Source organism: Pelodiscus sinensis, chromosome 8, assembly GCF_052426305.1.
Source record: "Pelodiscus sinensis isolate ZL-2025 chromosome 8, ASM5242630v1, whole genome shotgun sequence".
NCBI lineage: Eukaryota > Metazoa > Chordata > Testudines > Trionychidae > Pelodiscus > Pelodiscus sinensis.
Genome location: NC_143059.1, coordinates 12,851,832 through 12,868,941, shown reverse-complemented (window position 1 = coordinate 12,868,941; position 17,110 = coordinate 12,851,832). Strand labels below are relative to the sequence as shown.

Sequence of the window (17,110 nt, the reverse complement as noted above, 5' to 3'; positions counted from 1 at the left end):
TAAGAGTGCCCTGGCTCACAACCTTAGTGAACTTGGCAACACTAGCTAAGCCTGGTTCCTTTATATGAAGATTTACCCAAGCTCCTCTTGAGGAATAACAGATGGAGAAACACTAACATAAATAATGCCAAGACATGTTTGCTTAAAATCAGCAATGTTTGCTTAATGATGTGCGTTGGTGGCTTCCATTCCTGCTTCTGCCTCTGACCTGCTGTGGGTCTCAATTTTCACAATCTGCAAAGTGAAGAAATGAGCCTTCCCTTTCCTTCTCAAGTATTTGGAGCAGCGTGGCTGAACAGCACTATACATCAGCTAAGTATTATCAACAGTGCACCGAAACATCACACAATTCTTTAGGACAAGCAGCAAGGAAAAATGCTGAGAGAGAGGGGAATTAAGAGAACCAGAGTGTAATAAACTGATTTGGGATTCTCCCGACACAGGGATTACAATACTCATCCAAAAGGCAGACACAGGAAGACTTAGGGTGTGTCTAGACTACAGAGTTTTGTCAACAAAAGTGGACTTTTGTCGACAAAACTATACCTGCGTCTACACTACCGCTGAGTTCTGTTGACAGAACGTCATAACGTCATAACGTCGACAGAACTCAGCAGTTTTGTCGACGCTGGTAAACCTTATTTTACGAGGCATAACATCTTTTGTCGAAAGAGTTCTGCAGCTTGCTTTGTTGACAGAACTGAATGTGTCTAGACGCTCTTTGTTGACAGAAGTTTTGTCGACAGATACTTCTGTCGACAAAAGCCTGTAGTCTAGACATACCCCAAGATGAAAACACATCAGAAAGACGATGGAAATTCAGTTGACCACCTTTATTGCAAACAGTCAGGAGAATAGTGATATTTAATAACCAACATCTCCCTCACTAATTAACATGCATAATTTTTATTACTTTGCTTTCACTTCAGGTATGGACAGTGTTTTCTTCTATGTCAGAACTGTGGGATTTTTAAGATCACTTTCCCTTTTTAGCTGATACACCACAAGGTCAGTTATGCCCCATGCAGTCTTTCTTAGGTATTTATAAGGCCCACATCACCACAGTTTCATCTAACCCCATCACATATAGGTCTGTGCCTTGTGATTCAGATTGAGATCCAAACTTCAAAAGCTTCTGGATGGGAACTACTTCTAAAACATACTAAACCACAGGTCTACCCCATCTTTAATATGGAACGGAACTCACCCCACAGTATTTAATTCACAGATCTTAGTTCAAACCAGTATTTCTAATGCTATCATTGTTTGGTTTCCTTTGTGCTCTCCGTAGAGATGCAAAGATAATGAACTGTGTCTGCTTTAACTTATATCTGCCACCTGTCAAAAATAAATCCTTGCTTGTTTTCCATTTACACTGTTCTGTTTGTTGGTTTCTATTTCATAGTCATTAAGGAGTAAGAGTGTACAGAAAACTTGTCACAAGGGATCAGACCACTGATATCTATTTTTCTGTCCCTGTATACCCACGCATTTTTGAGGATTTGAGTTTTATGTTTGAGACAAGCTATTGCGAACCCACTGTGTATGTGATGGGAAGAGTTTAACACAACTTACTCATTTGTTTGGGGTTTTATTTGCTTAGTATGGTGATCTGGATGAATTTGAAACCACAAAAATCAAGGTTGCAAAAAGTTAAAAAATAGTTATCCAGGGCTACATTATCAACCAGATAATCACTGTGCTCTTGAATGAGCTTCTGCAGAGAAACGATAAAAGACAACACACCATAGGTAGCCTGTGAGTGATCCCAATTTTCACAAATTGATCCCCCATATCTGACTACTAGGGCCTCAACCATAATGGAAACCTGCACAACACCTTCAAAAGGGGAGCCGGAAAACTGACTCCATAATTCTGCTGGACACTAAAACCCCTGGACTTAGTAGAGAGGTTGGTTTTATGGTCTGTGACAACAACTTGTAACACAGCTTGTTGCCTACTCCCCTCCACTGTTCCTTAATAGCTTGACAGCTGGGGATTTAACTGACTATTTCAAGTGATCTCCTACAAATATATATGATTATTTCAAATGATCTCCTTATGAATAAACTGTCTGTTCACATCTTGTATTTAGCTTGAACACTCTGGTCCTTCCTCAAATCTGAAGAAGAGCCCTGTGAAGCTCAAAAGCGTGTCCCTTCCACTAATAAAAGATATTACCACACCCAACTTGTGTCTCTCATGTCCTGGGACCAACAGGACTACAACACGGCAAACAATAAAGTTAATCAATCAATCCAAAACCAAGTTAAATAAAACAAACTATCCTCACACATCTCTCTCTTTTCTTCTCTCTCATATTATTTATATAAGGCTGAGATTCTTTCAGTCACCTATTGGATGTAGACATCCAATTCCCATGAAATTAATGGGCATCGGCGAGCAAATGCCAGGGCAGTGATGAGAATCTCGGAAATAATAATATTGAATAATAATAATATTATTAATAATATTCACTCACAAATGAATGCTTTGTGCAGTTCAAAAACCACAGAAATAAAATCAAGTTAAATGTTGTACCCTCTGTATGCTTGACACAACATTGTTTCTTACTATGTCAAATGCATACCTGGACTAAATAGCCACATACATAAGAAGGTATATAACTAGACATCTGCAGATTGAAATAAGTGAATCATTCCAAGAACACACTCACAGGCAGTCCTCTCACATGCAAGGCACTATGATTATGTGCATTTTACTTCAAAACCAAACACAATTTAATATACAGGGTACAGTAATGAATGCAAGGGAGCAGCTGAGAAATTCAAATGCACGAGTGAGGAAATCCAACCCTCTCTATCTCAGCCGCAGTGTGCACTTTAAGTCAAAGACTTAGCGAAACATAGCATATTACACCTGCACAAGAGGCTCTTTGATGAACCACTGCTCTAGATCTCTGGACTTCAGTGCATTTAAAATTCTCAGCCTTCCCATGACATGCACAGGATAGTTTGGCATTAATGTAGCATCTAAGTAGCACCAACCACACCCAGGAGATGTACCACAAATAAACATCAGAGCCCCAGCATTTAGAGAGCATGTGGGGTTGGTAATTTGGAGACTGATGCTCAGTGCTCTGGTCCTAAGAGATGAAGAGGTGGAATACGCTTCTCACTACTTCTGGTAGGAGTTAGCATTGGCTGATCTGGAAGGCTGTAAAAAAGCACCACATTCTGAAGTGTTCCGACACAATGAACCCTGCCCATGCTGCGTATCAGTGGGAACCCTAGACACACACTGCTCGCAGCATCTGGGCCTACAATGCAGACAGCTTACAAGTGGAAGGCATCTGACCACAGCATTATGCCAATAAGGTAGCATCAGACTTCAGGAGGGATATGGCAGCATGCAGAGACATCATACAGGAGATGAAAGGGGCCACCGGAGTGAGGTGTACAGCTAGTTCGGAATAGGAAGCCTAATAGGGGTCCAAACTAGCCGGCATTTAAAAATGGCGCCAGCCGGCATCATGCAAATGAAGCCCGGGAAATTCAAATCCCGGGCTTCATTTGCAACTCCGAATGACTACATTACCCCCCTAGTTCGAACTAGGGGGGTAGTGTAGACATACCCAGAAAATAGTATCTCCTCGCTGCAGTTAGCCATCTGGTCCAAGGTTAAAGCATAACCAAGATCATTTTGTGGTTTAGATACTATCCACTTCTGTGATCATTATATTCAGACAGCCTCATTGGATCTTGCACCATTGAAGTAAAAGAGCTCTGTCATTGACTTCAATGAGTGCAAGATCAGGCCATTTATTCCTTATGGATTTGTATGGAAGGGTTGTGCAGCCTTCACTAGAGGCAATGCTCCCAGTCCAGCTAGGCTACCACCTCCTCAAAGGAACCCAACATCTCCAGGTCTTTGACCCACATCTGGTTAATTTGGGGAACTGAAATATGTTGCATGTATCAAATAACAGACTTTGTTTTTCCCCCTCCACTTAATTTGTCCAATGTTAATTCCCTTTAGGAGTTCCCCACAACTAACCTCATTGCATTGAATGTTCTAGCTGCCAAGTGTCAAGCCTCCAGTATGCTTAACCCTGAGGAAAATATACTATTCTCCTAATTGCTGAGCTGCAGCTCCTTTGAGTTAATCTGCATAGAGGAAGGGTATCACTGAGCCTGCTGTGTTTCTTTTTTTCTTATTGTTCCTTCAAGAGGCAGCAGCAAAGCTTGGCCAAACTGTCAGCCCCCATTGCCTGGTCAGACAATGAGGAATGGCTGTAGTTATTGAGAAACCAATTGTTTTGAACCGGGTTCATAAAAGTCAGCATTCCTTGCTGACATCAGGCAAAGGAAGGTGGTCTCTGAAGACTTTAATGCTCACAGTATACTGTATAACTTAGCCTGGAGCTGGCCAGAAAAATATTGCTACTAAATTAAATTTGGTTGAAGCCTAATGTTTGATGGAGATGTTTCAGTTTCCATCTGGAAGATATTTTGTTTGTTTTGATCAAGAGTTTTCAGGTCGTGTCTGATAAGAAAGAAAGTGAAAGAAAGAGAGAGAGAGACTTGAAAGCTTTCCAATTTGAAAAATGAGAGAGGCCAGGTGAGTGTGGTAATATCTTTTTTTCAATGAACTTCCCAAGTTATTACCTTGTCCACCTTGTCTCCAATATTGTGGGACCAATGTGGCTACAACAAGGCTGAAACAATTTGAAAAAAAAAATCAAACACAATTCTGTTTCACAAAAATGTTTGAAAGGTTTCGTTCTGTTCCACTGTGGGGGAAAAAACCCACCACATATGAAAACCTGGAAAGTTTCTGCAAAACAGAGTCAGATAGATAGACAGACAGACATATTCCAGTGACAAACTCTCAAATTTGGGGTAGAGTCAACAAAGTTACTGTGTCAATGACCAAGCTGAGGCATTTATTAGACATAGCCATGGTATCAGACACCTCCTCAGCAAATTATTGGAGATGCTTGTTTTTTAGTGTGGAATTCTTAGTGTTTTGCTTATTTCTTTCTTCCTCTCTTATCATGTTCATGTAGCATAAACAAATCATACCTCCCATGAGCTGAAGTGGAGGCTCAATTCACTAATGAGGATTTTGCTTTAATGCACTACCCTTTGCTCTCTGGCACTGTGATTTGAAATCCCAGCTGGATACTCAAATTCCTGATGAGACTGCAGTTATTTCTAGATCTCTGTCATACTAATGTGAGGACCTTGTTTTCAGTGCAAGCAGAAGGGTTGAAAACAGTACAAGTGTGCATCTAACAGGGTGGAAATCCAATAGAATTTCAATTATCTTTCACCTCTTGGGCCCATAAAAATCAGTACATTCATATTTATTTACTGGCAAAAATAGCCAAGTATTTCATCCTATTTTCCATATTAATAAAAACCAAAAGCCCTTCTCTATTCATTTCTGCGTAGGGAGCATTTTGCAGGCATATTGCTTCCCCAGTTAATTTCTGCAATGTGGATTTTCCTGCATTGAAGGGGGGGTGGAGCAGTACAGGTTGCCCTGGCAATTTTTCATAGCGAGGCAGTACTCCTTAGTGGACAGTTCCACTGACAGCAGAACTGGAGCCAAAGCATTACAGTAGGGCTTCAGTGAAACTAGCCCATTGAAACTACACCAGCAAGGGGCAGCCAAAGCAGAGAGAGTCAGACTGGCTATGTGCTGCAGTCCTTCCCTTGTCCTTTCCCCATGCTAATCTTCATTTCAGCTTCACTCCACCCTTCCTGTCTGCCTAAGTAAACACCATCCCATGTACATATTCACACAGACATGCAAGCACCCCCCCTTCTCCAGTTATTATGGCACTGATATGACATTTTCCACCATCACATTGTTCACTCAGCTTGTGTGATCCATCTCATTCCCCACCCTATGGGTTGGTCTAGTCTACACATTTTCGACAAGATGATCTCATTGTTGCTTTGTACTTCCCCATCTCTTATGCTTACACTGTGAGTTCCTTGGGGGCAGGGACTGTCTTTCTGTTCTGTGTTTGTACAGCACCTAGGGAAACAGGGCCTGGGCCCTGGCTTGGACTCCTAGATACTACCACACAATAAATAACATACAACAACAAGATGTAAGCAGGGTCTGAATCACTGCTTCCAATGCAGCCAGCTGGAAGGGGAAAGGGATCCTGGGTATAGTTATGCTCACTGGGTTCTTTAGCCCTGTAGGAGTACGTCTGGACTACAAGCCTCTTTCGAAAGAGATCGTCTAGACAGCCACAAGGGTTTTGAAAAAGCAAATCGCTTTTTCGAAAGAGAGCAGCCAGGGAATCTGGATGCTCTCTTTCGAAAAATCCCTGTTTGCATTCAAGAACACCTTTTTTTTCGAAAGAGCTATTTTGAAAAAAGGTGTTCTTCCTGGTAAAAGTAAGGTTTACCAATTTCAAAAAAACCTGCCACGTTCTTTCAATTTAATTTCAAAAGAACGTGACAGCAGTCTAGATGCAGGTGCAGTTTTTTCGAAAAAAGGCCACTTTTTTCGAAAAAAATTCAGTAGTCTAGACACACCCTTAAAGGTGTTCAACTGTTGTTATGTAAATACAGTTCATGCTGGATTGGGAAAGGAATCCTGAGTGTGCTTATGTAAATCCAGTTCAGTCAGTGCTATAGGCCTGATAGATAGTCAATTTTTAGAATGGCATTATGCCTACTGTAACTAATTTGGCTGTTGTGGGGTCACAAATGAGGTTAATCCTAAATGTAGGAATTGTGAAATATGACTACCAGTGCTTGCAGGAGAGACACTGTCATTAAAGAATCTCAGATGGACAAGTCTTTCCTGTCCAGACTCAAGTGGATTGGATTGGGGTAGGGGGAAGCAGAGCTCTGAACCAGCAGGCTATATGCTGTTCATATAGAAACAGTTCAACCTGTTTCTCCCCCCTTCCCCTCCATTCTAATGATAGAACTAAAACAGACTCCATAAGGAGTCCCTTTATTTTTTGCTGGCCTGCACTGTGGGTTATGAGCTGAAGTCACTGAGAAGCTGGAATCACAGAGAGTTGAAATCATTAGGTTTGGCCCAGATCCAAACCTATTGGCAGCAGGCAGGCAGCAGAGTGGCTGGTTGGAGTAAGCGGCCAGCAGGCAGTTGGCAGGAGTGGCAGCAGGAGGCCAGCAGGAAGGCTGGTAGGAGTAAGTGGCTGGCAGGCAGCTGGTGGGAGTGGAGCAGGCAACCAGCAGGGCCGCTGACAAAAGCAAGCAGCAAGCAGCCGGTGGGAGTGGCAGCAGGCATCCAGCAGGGCGGTTGGCAGGAGCAAGCGGCTGGCAGGAGGCTGGTGAGAGCGGCAGTAGGTGGTCAGCAGGAGCGGCTGGCAGGAGCAGCAGTGAGTGGCCAATGAAGTGGGTGAGATACCTCTTACCCCACTCCCCAAGGATGGGAGGTGAGGTCTGAAAATCACCTCTGAGCTCTGGTCTGCCCTGACCAAGGGCAGCCACTGTGAGTGGGGTATAGAGAGAGGTTGGGCATGTGAATGGGATCCTTACATTGCTGGGCTTAAGAGCCTGAGAGGCAAAGGACATTGCTCAATCTACTTGAGTGGGGATGTTCACTCGTGGTTTGGTTATGAACTCTGTCTGTGGTATTTTCCCAAGTTAGTGCCATTTTACTTATTTCCCTCTTTCATTAAAAGTTTCCTTTTTATGCTCAGATTCTGTGCTTGCGAGTGGGGAAGTACTTCCTCTCAGAGGTGCCCAGGGATGTTGTGTGAATTTCTCAGGTTACTGGGTGTGGGTTTGAGCCAGTTCTGTGTGGTAGGGATAAAAATGAACCCATAGATATTGAATCCGGACCTGGCTGCTCCTGGCGCTACCTGGCAGAAGGGTTACACACATAACATAAGAGACAATAATAAAACCTAATATATTCTGCCCATTTACATTTGGGTTAATAACTTGCACTGAGCTGTACTTTAAACATATACTAGCTATAATCTATGCAGTGACTCCTTAGAAGTCTGGAAATTAAGTCTTTATACATTTATTAGATTTGCTTCAGTTTGAAAATACACCTTGGAAGTCTGGCTGTTCTTATAATACATTGTTTCTGCCCGCTGTACCAAGTAAAATCATCATCCCCGAGTACCAAAAAGGCCTAAAATAAGCTGTCACAGGAGGGTAAGAATTTCTCAGACTGAGTATTTATAATTGTTCTACATATAGGGCAGATTGTAAAGGATATGGCTAAACGCAACTTTCAGTGGTAGGTAGTTTTCAATCAGAGAATTGATAGCCAACATTCTTTTTCATTGTTGTACATAATTCCAAATGGGTTTAAAACATTTATCTTTCCCACTCTTATGCCATTAGTCTAGTGACATGCTATATAGTTACAAGATCAAATTTGCCTCTCTCTATTTAAAGACATAGCTGTACTTGACTGCAGCTCCTGACGTATGTCTCACTCTACAGCAAGTAAGGACACAGTGAGAGCAGCCTGTACGTTACATTATTGGATGAAAAATTAACTACAGTAAAGAAGAGTTATGAACTGACCAGTCAGCCACACACCCCACTTGGCGTCAGAAGTACTCAATCAAGCAGTTACAGAGATGGAAAAAAAGCAATACATTAAACTATGTGTTAAACGTAAACTATGAAAAAAGGGAAGCAACATTTTTTTCTGCATAGTAAAGTTTCAAAGCTGTATTAAGTCAATGTTCAGTTGTAAACTTTTGAAAGAACCATGTCATTTTCTTCAGAATTAGAGTCTCCCTTCACGAAGTGTTCATAACTCTGAGGTTGTACTGCCATATTTTTGTTTCATTACAGAATCATGCCTAAAAAAAGCACCGAGGCTAGATTACTGGAGCTGCAGAAAGAGCACAGCGAACATAGGTCTAAAGAGGGCGGCTATTGCAATTCATAATTCAGGTTGAACCTCTCTGGTCCAGGACACTCTGGTCCGGCAACATAGTGGTCCAGCAGGACAAGAGAGCCCCAGCGGCTGTCTGCTGGGAATCCAGCAGCTGGCAGTCCCAAGGGCAGGGAGTGGAACCTGACAGGTGGGACAAGGGTCCAAGAGTGCAGCCCAGCAGCCGAGCCAGCCAGCAGGCCAGGGCTGGTGGCCAGGAGGGGAGCTGGCAGGAGCTTCTCAGAGAGCCCTGAAATCTTTGGTCTGGCAAACTCCCTTGTTCAGGACCAGTCAGACCCTAAGGGTGCCAGACCAGGGAGGTCCAACCTGTGCCAGAGCTGGTGTCTTGTCAGCGTCCTATATCCAGGTGATAAATTACACTGGTAATTTATCTATATAATCTAGTGGCAGCCTCAGTGCTGCTGTGATGAGAGCAGGAGGGGAGGCAGAACCAGCCATGATCCAGCTGCAGTGATCCTTGTTTGTCCCCTCTCCCGCTGCAGTGGCCCCGATCCAGGCCCAGGCCCTCATCCGACCATGGCTGCCCAGCTGTAGTGGCTTGGCCTAGTAAGATATCCCTAACTTGAACTCAGGTGCCCCCCGCACTCTACCCCACAGTCTCAACCATCTGCCCTGCCTCCTGCACCCTTCCACGCCCTAACCACATATCCTAAATCCCTCCTACACCCTAATCCTGACTCCTGCACCCCCAAGTCCCTAGCTCCTGCCCTAACTCCTGCACCCCCACACTCAAACCCTCTGCCCTGAGCCCCTTATACACCTCTGACTCTTGCACCCCTCCCCACATCCCTAGGTCCTGCCCTAACTCCTGCACCATCACCCTCTCCCCCCCAAGCCTCTGTCATGAACTCCCCACACTAAAATTTCTTACAAGTACTGTTGTATCACAGCCAACCCCTGCTCTAAGACCTTCTTCAAGGGGAGACAGATTGTGATAGGACAGTACCTGTAAGAAATTTAATTACCTCCACCCCTGAATTCCCAACCTTCCAATGTGATTCAACATGAACAGGCAAGGTAACTTCACGGTGTCCCTTCCTGTCCAGCATACAGAACAGACTCTACTATGGTATTATCCAAGATTTTCTAAAGCAACATAAGACTTATTTTGAGACCTTGCTTTGATAACTACATTTTAAGGGGGTGGAGGATTTCTTCTTCTAGGACAATCAGCAGACCTACATCTTGCCTCAGAGACATTCAGCCTTTTAGGTTCCCAAGTTAAATACTGATGTGCCTGAGATAGTTAACAAGGTAAATCACCAGGTATAAATAGGTCCAAACCCTCAATAACGTCAAACTCTGAGTCTGGATGTCTGAAAGCCAAACCCTTATCAGAATCTAAATATTGCTGCTTGGGGTCATTCCTAATTAAAGTCTGCCTTTCTCTGAGCAATGAAACCTTAAGTTACTTGCAGATGTGTATTCTTGATCTTTCAGCTGTAAGCAGTAAGCATTTTAGCCAAGGAGCGGTAGTGAGAACCTGAATTCTATTCTAATTTGAAGATTTGCTGTGTGACCTTCAGCAACTCACTGAACCTGCTGCACTTCAGTTTATCCATCCATAAAGCATATCATTAGTTCTGGGCAGGGGGAAGGGAGAAACCACATAAACATTGTATAATAGCATTCAAAATAGAACTATTCCATTTTATGTCTCCAAACTTCCACTTGCATATGAAATCCCAGACACGGGGTAATACATTTGCACTTCTGTACATGCTCAGAAAAAATGCTCAGTGGAAGTGGGACAGAAGCCAATCTTGATATCTTTTTTTAGAAAAGCCACGGGGAAGGGCAGAGAAAATAAGAAAAGCAGAAGTTGTCCATGTTGCTTCATATGCTTTTATCGGGATCTTCTCTCTCAGTCCAAACTCTTGGATCAGATGCCCATCAAACAAGTTCAATGAGATAGAACACGAGGGCACAGATTCTTTAATATTCTAAGGCTACTTTGTGTTATCTACATGGCTCTAAATGGCCTTCACACTTGAGCTGGTTGGGAATTTTCCAACTAAATATTTTTCTGACAGAAAATACCAGTTTTTGATACCAAAACTATTTGAGGGAAAAGGCTGGTTTTTACTCAATTTCCCTTTGATGGAGTTCTCAGGGGGCAAGCCAGATTGTGGGACCCTTCTCCCTCTGTGATGCTATTTCCAAGATTTAAGCCTCTGAGAGCCGCTGCACTTACACTGACAGGCACACACCCAACTGAGGTACATGAATGATCTCCCAGCCACTCATGAACCAAAACCAAAGAGGCTCCAACCCATTCCTCCTAGATCCTCAGCCTTACATCCCAGAACTACACTGTCTTGTATTGGTCAGAAGCCTGACTGGTGTAAGTTCATTACCCAGTTGCCTCCTTCTTCAGTACAGAGAGGACACATACTAGTCCTAGGAAACTGTGCTGAGATTTCCCTAGCATGTCAACCAAAATAGATTCATGAAGTACAGAAAGACAGATTTTAAGTGAGCATAAGTAGCAAGTGTAGCTATCAAAACAGGTTACCTAAGAAACAAATATAAATGTGCAGTCTGAGTTCTATAGACTAGACAGGATTTAAATCAAACAGTGTTCACCCTGATACATGGCACAAACAGGTCACAGCTCTTTATTACATTGGCTAGAACTACCTTCCAGCCCAGGACCACCCTACTCCAGGTTCAAAGTCTTTGTCCTACAGACGTATTTCCAAGTGTTGAGTTGTGGGGAGAATGAGGCCAAGTCATGATGTCACTTCCCCTCTTTTATAGTTTCTTCCAGCTTACTGTAAAGATTTTTTACTACTGCTTCCGCTGAGCTGTCTCCATTGTATATGTGTGTTTACTGAGAAGTCTTGATTGTATAATGTTCCTGAGATAGTGGTTTCCCTTTAATGGACCATCAACATGTCTAGCTACACCCCTGTTGTACCTGAAAGACTGAATGCTAAGTTTTTTCCAGGATAGGGTCAGGCAAAGAAGATCCTTGCAGCAACAAGAAGGGATTTCAAATAAGACTTAGGCGCCTAAGGGCCTAAGTCACTTTTGAAAATGGGACTTACTATGTGTCTATTCTTTAAGTATGGGGCAGGCTGAATCTCTCCATCTGTCCTTAGAATTGTGTGCCCAGAGGGCCCAATGAATGTCCAGAAAATATAACCTTCCATAGATGCCATCAGACCTTCGAAAAACATCCAAAATGTCCAACAATATGGTAGCTTCAAGTTCCAGTGGTACACTGTTTTCTTTCTGGGGCAAAGAGCTATTGGCCTGATATTCTGACTAGTGTTTGTGGTGGTTGACAGGCCTGTTCCCCCATCAGCCATTATTTGGAAGCAGCTCTTTGCTCCAATGTAGGCCAAAACAAACGAGTCAGTATGGATTTTAATATCTCATTGAGAACATGGGGCAGAGTCAGGCCATCAGGGAATCTGAAAGAATACAATAAGGCTTCATCCCTGTCAATCCACTTCCAACAATGGAAAAAAGTACCACAAGAAGTGACACACACACACACACACACACACACACACACACAATGGAAACTTTAAAGCCGTGAATGTAACATTTATTTCCACCATCAATTATTTGAATTCTGTGGGATTGCTAAGATCTTTTAGAGCCTCCAATTTTGTCATGAATATTTCACACAGCCCTAGGAACACAACACTTAAATACGTCACAGGGGTGTTGTGAGCCTTAATTAATGTTTATAAATCACTAAGTTCCTGGGATGAAAGGTGCTACAGAAGAAGCGAGTGTTATTGTTAAAGCTAATAAGGCCAGAGTCTCAGCTGGTGTTAATTGGCATTGCTCCACTGACGACAATGTATACCAAGGAAGAATCTGCCCCATAAGAATCAAATGCATGTTTACAAAACCACTAATATTATTATTTTATGAGGACTTTTGCAAGAGAAAAAGGCAGTTTATAAGCATACTTCATTTGCTAGTCATCATAAGAGTTTTTAAATAATCTGAACTGTTACCTTATTTCTGATATACACATATACCAAAGAAAGACTATTTCGTGTTTTGAAATTTAGGAAAGTACCCAACAGCCCAGAACACCATAATGTTCTATGTGTATTGATAGAGACAGCTCTTTCTTGGTTTCTTACATGGAAGCAATCAGGTATCACAGTGACAGCTGTCGTATAAAATGGATTAAATTGGAAACGAGGGGTCAGACCCTTGGCTAATATAAATTGGCAGAGATTTTGGGCTGAGATGATTGGGTTAGATAGATCTAGGTGCTCTATTGATGTCCACAAAGTAGCTGGAATGTTAAAATAAAAGATATTTTAACATCTATATGGGTTTGTTTACGAGAAATTTTCAGTGCTCCATGAAGAGTACAATATTGCACTGCAATTCCTCTGCTCTGTGACTCATGCTTGCAGGTGCAAATGGTTACCACGGTGACACAGACTTACTGTGTACACGTCTCAGAATTATGTGCAATTTTTTGCCACTTCAAGCAACAAGCTTCTGAGCTACAAGCTAAAAATTCCTTCTCTCAGGCCTCAAGGCAACTAACCTGTAAAACATCTGAGGAAGTGGATCTGGCCCACGAAAGCTCATCACCTAATAAACCATCTTGTTAGTCTTTAAAGTGCTACATAGTCCTGTTTTTTGTTTCGTAAAACATTAACTGAGGTGAGCTTGCACTAAGAACGAAACATCAGCGTCCTTTCAATGCCCTGGCAGTGCTTCTGATGAGGGATGAGAGAAGTCAGAGGCAGTCAATGTTTGGCATTAAGATTGTGTTCTGAGGTCAAATCAACATTCAAAAAAAGTTAAGTTTTATGAAGAATAGAACAGAAGCAGTTTATGATGTAATCTTTAATGAGCAATTTTTGCCATGACAATTATTGTAGTGTCTAACAAATAATCTCAAAGTATTCATAAGTGGACGGAAACACAATATTCTAAAAAAGCTGTATTTTATAATAATTAGTTTGGGAGAATAAAAAAAAGAAAAAAAGAAAAATGAAACCCAAAATATTGATCCTTGCACACCAAATAAAAAGGAAAAAAGGAACCAAAGCCTCTTCTGCCTATGTAACTTGCTGCCAAGTGCCTTGAAGACACCGTCTCTCTCACCAGTAACAACAGGTGGGAACCAAATTGCAATCAACCTTCATTTTTCACTGTAGTTGCTGTCACTAAAGCACAGCTGCTGCACTAGGTTCTTTCCAGAACCACTGACATTACAGCTTTCATCACGTGCACTCTCTTAACAAGACTTGTCATCTGAAGAAGTGGGTTGTGTCCATGAAAGCTTATGATACCATCTACATGTTTTCTTAGTCTCTGAGGTGTTACAGGACTATTTGCTGTTTTTAAAGTTTTTTTTAACAAGATCGGTAAGCATAATGTCACTATTAATAAAACCTAGCTTGAAAAGATCTAGAACACCACTACATTTCAAAAAGAATCATCACTAAATATAAATATAGATGATTATTTCACTTTGGATCTTCCAGCCATAGATGCCAACGTGCTTTTTTAGGAAGATGAATGAATTATGCTTCACAGCACCCAAAGTATCAACGCCTTCATTTTGTAAATGGGGAAACAAACACTTCAAAAGTAAGTGTATTGCTTTATCAATACAGAGTGAGTCAATTGCAGCACAGGGAATATCATTTAGTATTTTTGAATTCAAGCTCCGCACTCTACCCAGAAATTAGACACAAATGTTTAACAATAAAAATGATCAACCATTGGAAGAAACTACCAAAAAAAGGAATGGATTCTCAATCTCATGATGATTTCAGATAATGACTTGGGGTATGTCTACACTACTGTGTTATAACTTATTTTGAATTAACTATTTTGAAATAATGCGTCTACACACAAAATGCATTTCGAAATAGCTTTTTGCTATTTCGAAATAGCACATCCACACTGAGTGGACATTGAATCATATTTAAGGCCCACCGGAACCAGGTCTGGAAGGGCATCAGGTCAGGAGTTACTTTGTGTGGCTGCTGCCTGAGGCTATCTGAGGCCTGTGCTTAAAGGGACAGCCCCCCCTCCCCCCGGACAGCCAATTCTCAGCTTTCCCTGCTTGCTTGCCTACTTTGATGAGGGACAGCAAAGCATTTTGCTCTGGTTGCTCTTACTCAGGACACCACAGCACTCTGCAGCATGGAGCCAGAGCTGCCCCTGGGCACTCTGGTGCTTCTCATGGATGCGTTGCTGAAAGCCTGGCTGCACTTTCTGCAGGCTGCCATCTGGGAGGTCTATCAAGGGGCTGTCAGTATCCAGGAGGCCCTGTGGGAGAGCTTCCACCCTGAGGAGCACTAAGAACCTTCTTGGTGTGCCCCACTGGGGACTTGTGCCTCATTCCTCCCTCACGTCTTTCCACTTACCCCTCCCTAACCCCCCTTCCTGATGTCAAATACAATACACGTATTTTCATGAACACAAACTCTCTTTATTTAACAAAACTGGGGGGGGGGGGATGAAACTATGGTGAGACTGGGGAAAGGAGGCGGGAGAAGGGAGAAGAGAGGGTGGGAGAGGGGAGGGGGAAACCTGGGAGGAGGGAGCTGGAAGGGGGAAGCAAGGGGAATAAGGGGGAGGAGAAGCTCAGGGCTCAGGGTTGGGGGTCTCGCCGGACCAACTTGATTGTCATACAAACCTGCTCCTAGGTTCGCATGTGGCCTTTGGTGGCCAGGCTGGCAGCTAACCTGCCATAGATGGCTGCGTTCCTCCATCTAGTGAGGAGATCACGGATGTTGGGGGCATCCCCCCCAAACCTAAATAAGGTCCATGTTCTCCACCCAGAAATAGGAAGGCGCCCACATTCTCTGGGCCCTGGCAGGCTGCTGGGAGCTGGCAGACTGCTCCTGGGGAGCGGTGGAGGGCTGGCTGCCAGTGGCTTGCTGGCTCATGTTTTGGGGCCACTGGATCAGGGCAATGACTGCAGGCTCTGGACTGACACGCTTGGAGCAGGCGCAGGCACTGTGGCCAGAGTCAACCCTTTAAGGGCTCTGGGGAGTGGGGAGGGAGAGGAGTATTCTTGGTTGAGGCTGGAGTAGCCACCAGGGCACTCTGAGAAGGCTGATGGCCCCCTATTTCGATATAAGTGTCTAAACAGCACTTATTTCGAAATAGCTGTTTCAAATTTGGCATTATTCCTCGTGGAATGAGGTTTACCAAATTCGAAATAAGTGCTCCATTATTTCGAATTAATTTTGAATTATTTCAAAATGGGTTGTGCCTACGAAAGCTCATGTTACTAGCTACATGTTTTGTTAGTCTTTAAGATGCTATTAGACTATTTGTTGCTTTTTAAGGTTTTTTTGTAACAGACTAACATGGCTACCCCTCAGAATTTATTGAAAATATTATTAAGTGCAGAGGTTCTTGCAACAAAATTTTTGAGGGCATTACAATTGAGGCCAAACTTTTGCTGGTGGCTGCACTGTCACTTTTTTGCCTATTTTTATTTTTTTCCCTAAAGTTAAGAACGTAAGAACATAAGTTAATACATATCCAAATAATTGTAATTTATTTATGTAAGGTTTTTTTGAGGTTTTTTTTTTTTTTTGCAGACTCAATAAGAAAAATTATGCACAGTTATCTCTGAGCTTCTATATTCTGTTAGTCACTCTAAAAAAATAAAGCGCTTTGCACATTCTTGTCTTTTTTATGGCTTCTTTTGCTTTTTTGGTATAGGGGGTTGCCTGTACAACAATTCTGAAGGAAATTTAAAAATGCTTTGAAATAATAGAATTTTAATAATAATCATCATCAGCGAATAGTTCAACATTTTTCATTTCAGAAACAGTCAAAAATCAATCCAACCCAGTAACAACAACAAACACAATACCACCACATCGTATGTTAGAACTGTGATATTAAAAGTTCAGGGTCTTACCACATCTATTGAGTGGATCAGATGATATGTAAAAACTCAGCAGCTCTTTCAAAAGAAAATCTGAAGGATCTCAGTTCTCCTGTGAAATTAGAAGAGAAGCTTCAAGGTTTGCATGAGGGAGGCAGTTTCGGGACTTATTTTTCAGGAAATGAAGTGCACTGAGCAGTAAGAGAAAACAGGGACAAGAAAAGGAAAGAAAACAGGTACACATTACTCCAGAATCCCTGTACTTGAACAGCAGGATGACAGAAGTATGTTTTCATTCTTGAATGATTGGGCATTCAATCCTTAAAAACAAAGTGTCAAAGGAAGGTAATCTCTCTTGCAGTCTTTTTGTTTGCA

At 42.4% G+C, this 17,110-nt stretch overlaps 1 long non-coding RNA gene across 1 annotated transcript in view; it reads right to left on the bottom strand.

The window, feature by feature from the left end:
- Positions 1 to 16,899, bottom strand: part of LOC142830374 (uncharacterized) — a 69,109-nt gene extending 52,210 nt beyond the window's left edge. The window contains exon 1 of the long non-coding RNA XR_012905561.2: positions 16,769 to 16,899. This is a non-coding gene — a long non-coding RNA (uncharacterized LOC142830374). The remainder of the gene's footprint in view (positions 1 to 16,768) is intronic.
- Between the last annotated feature and the right edge of the window lie 211 nt (positions 16,900 to 17,110).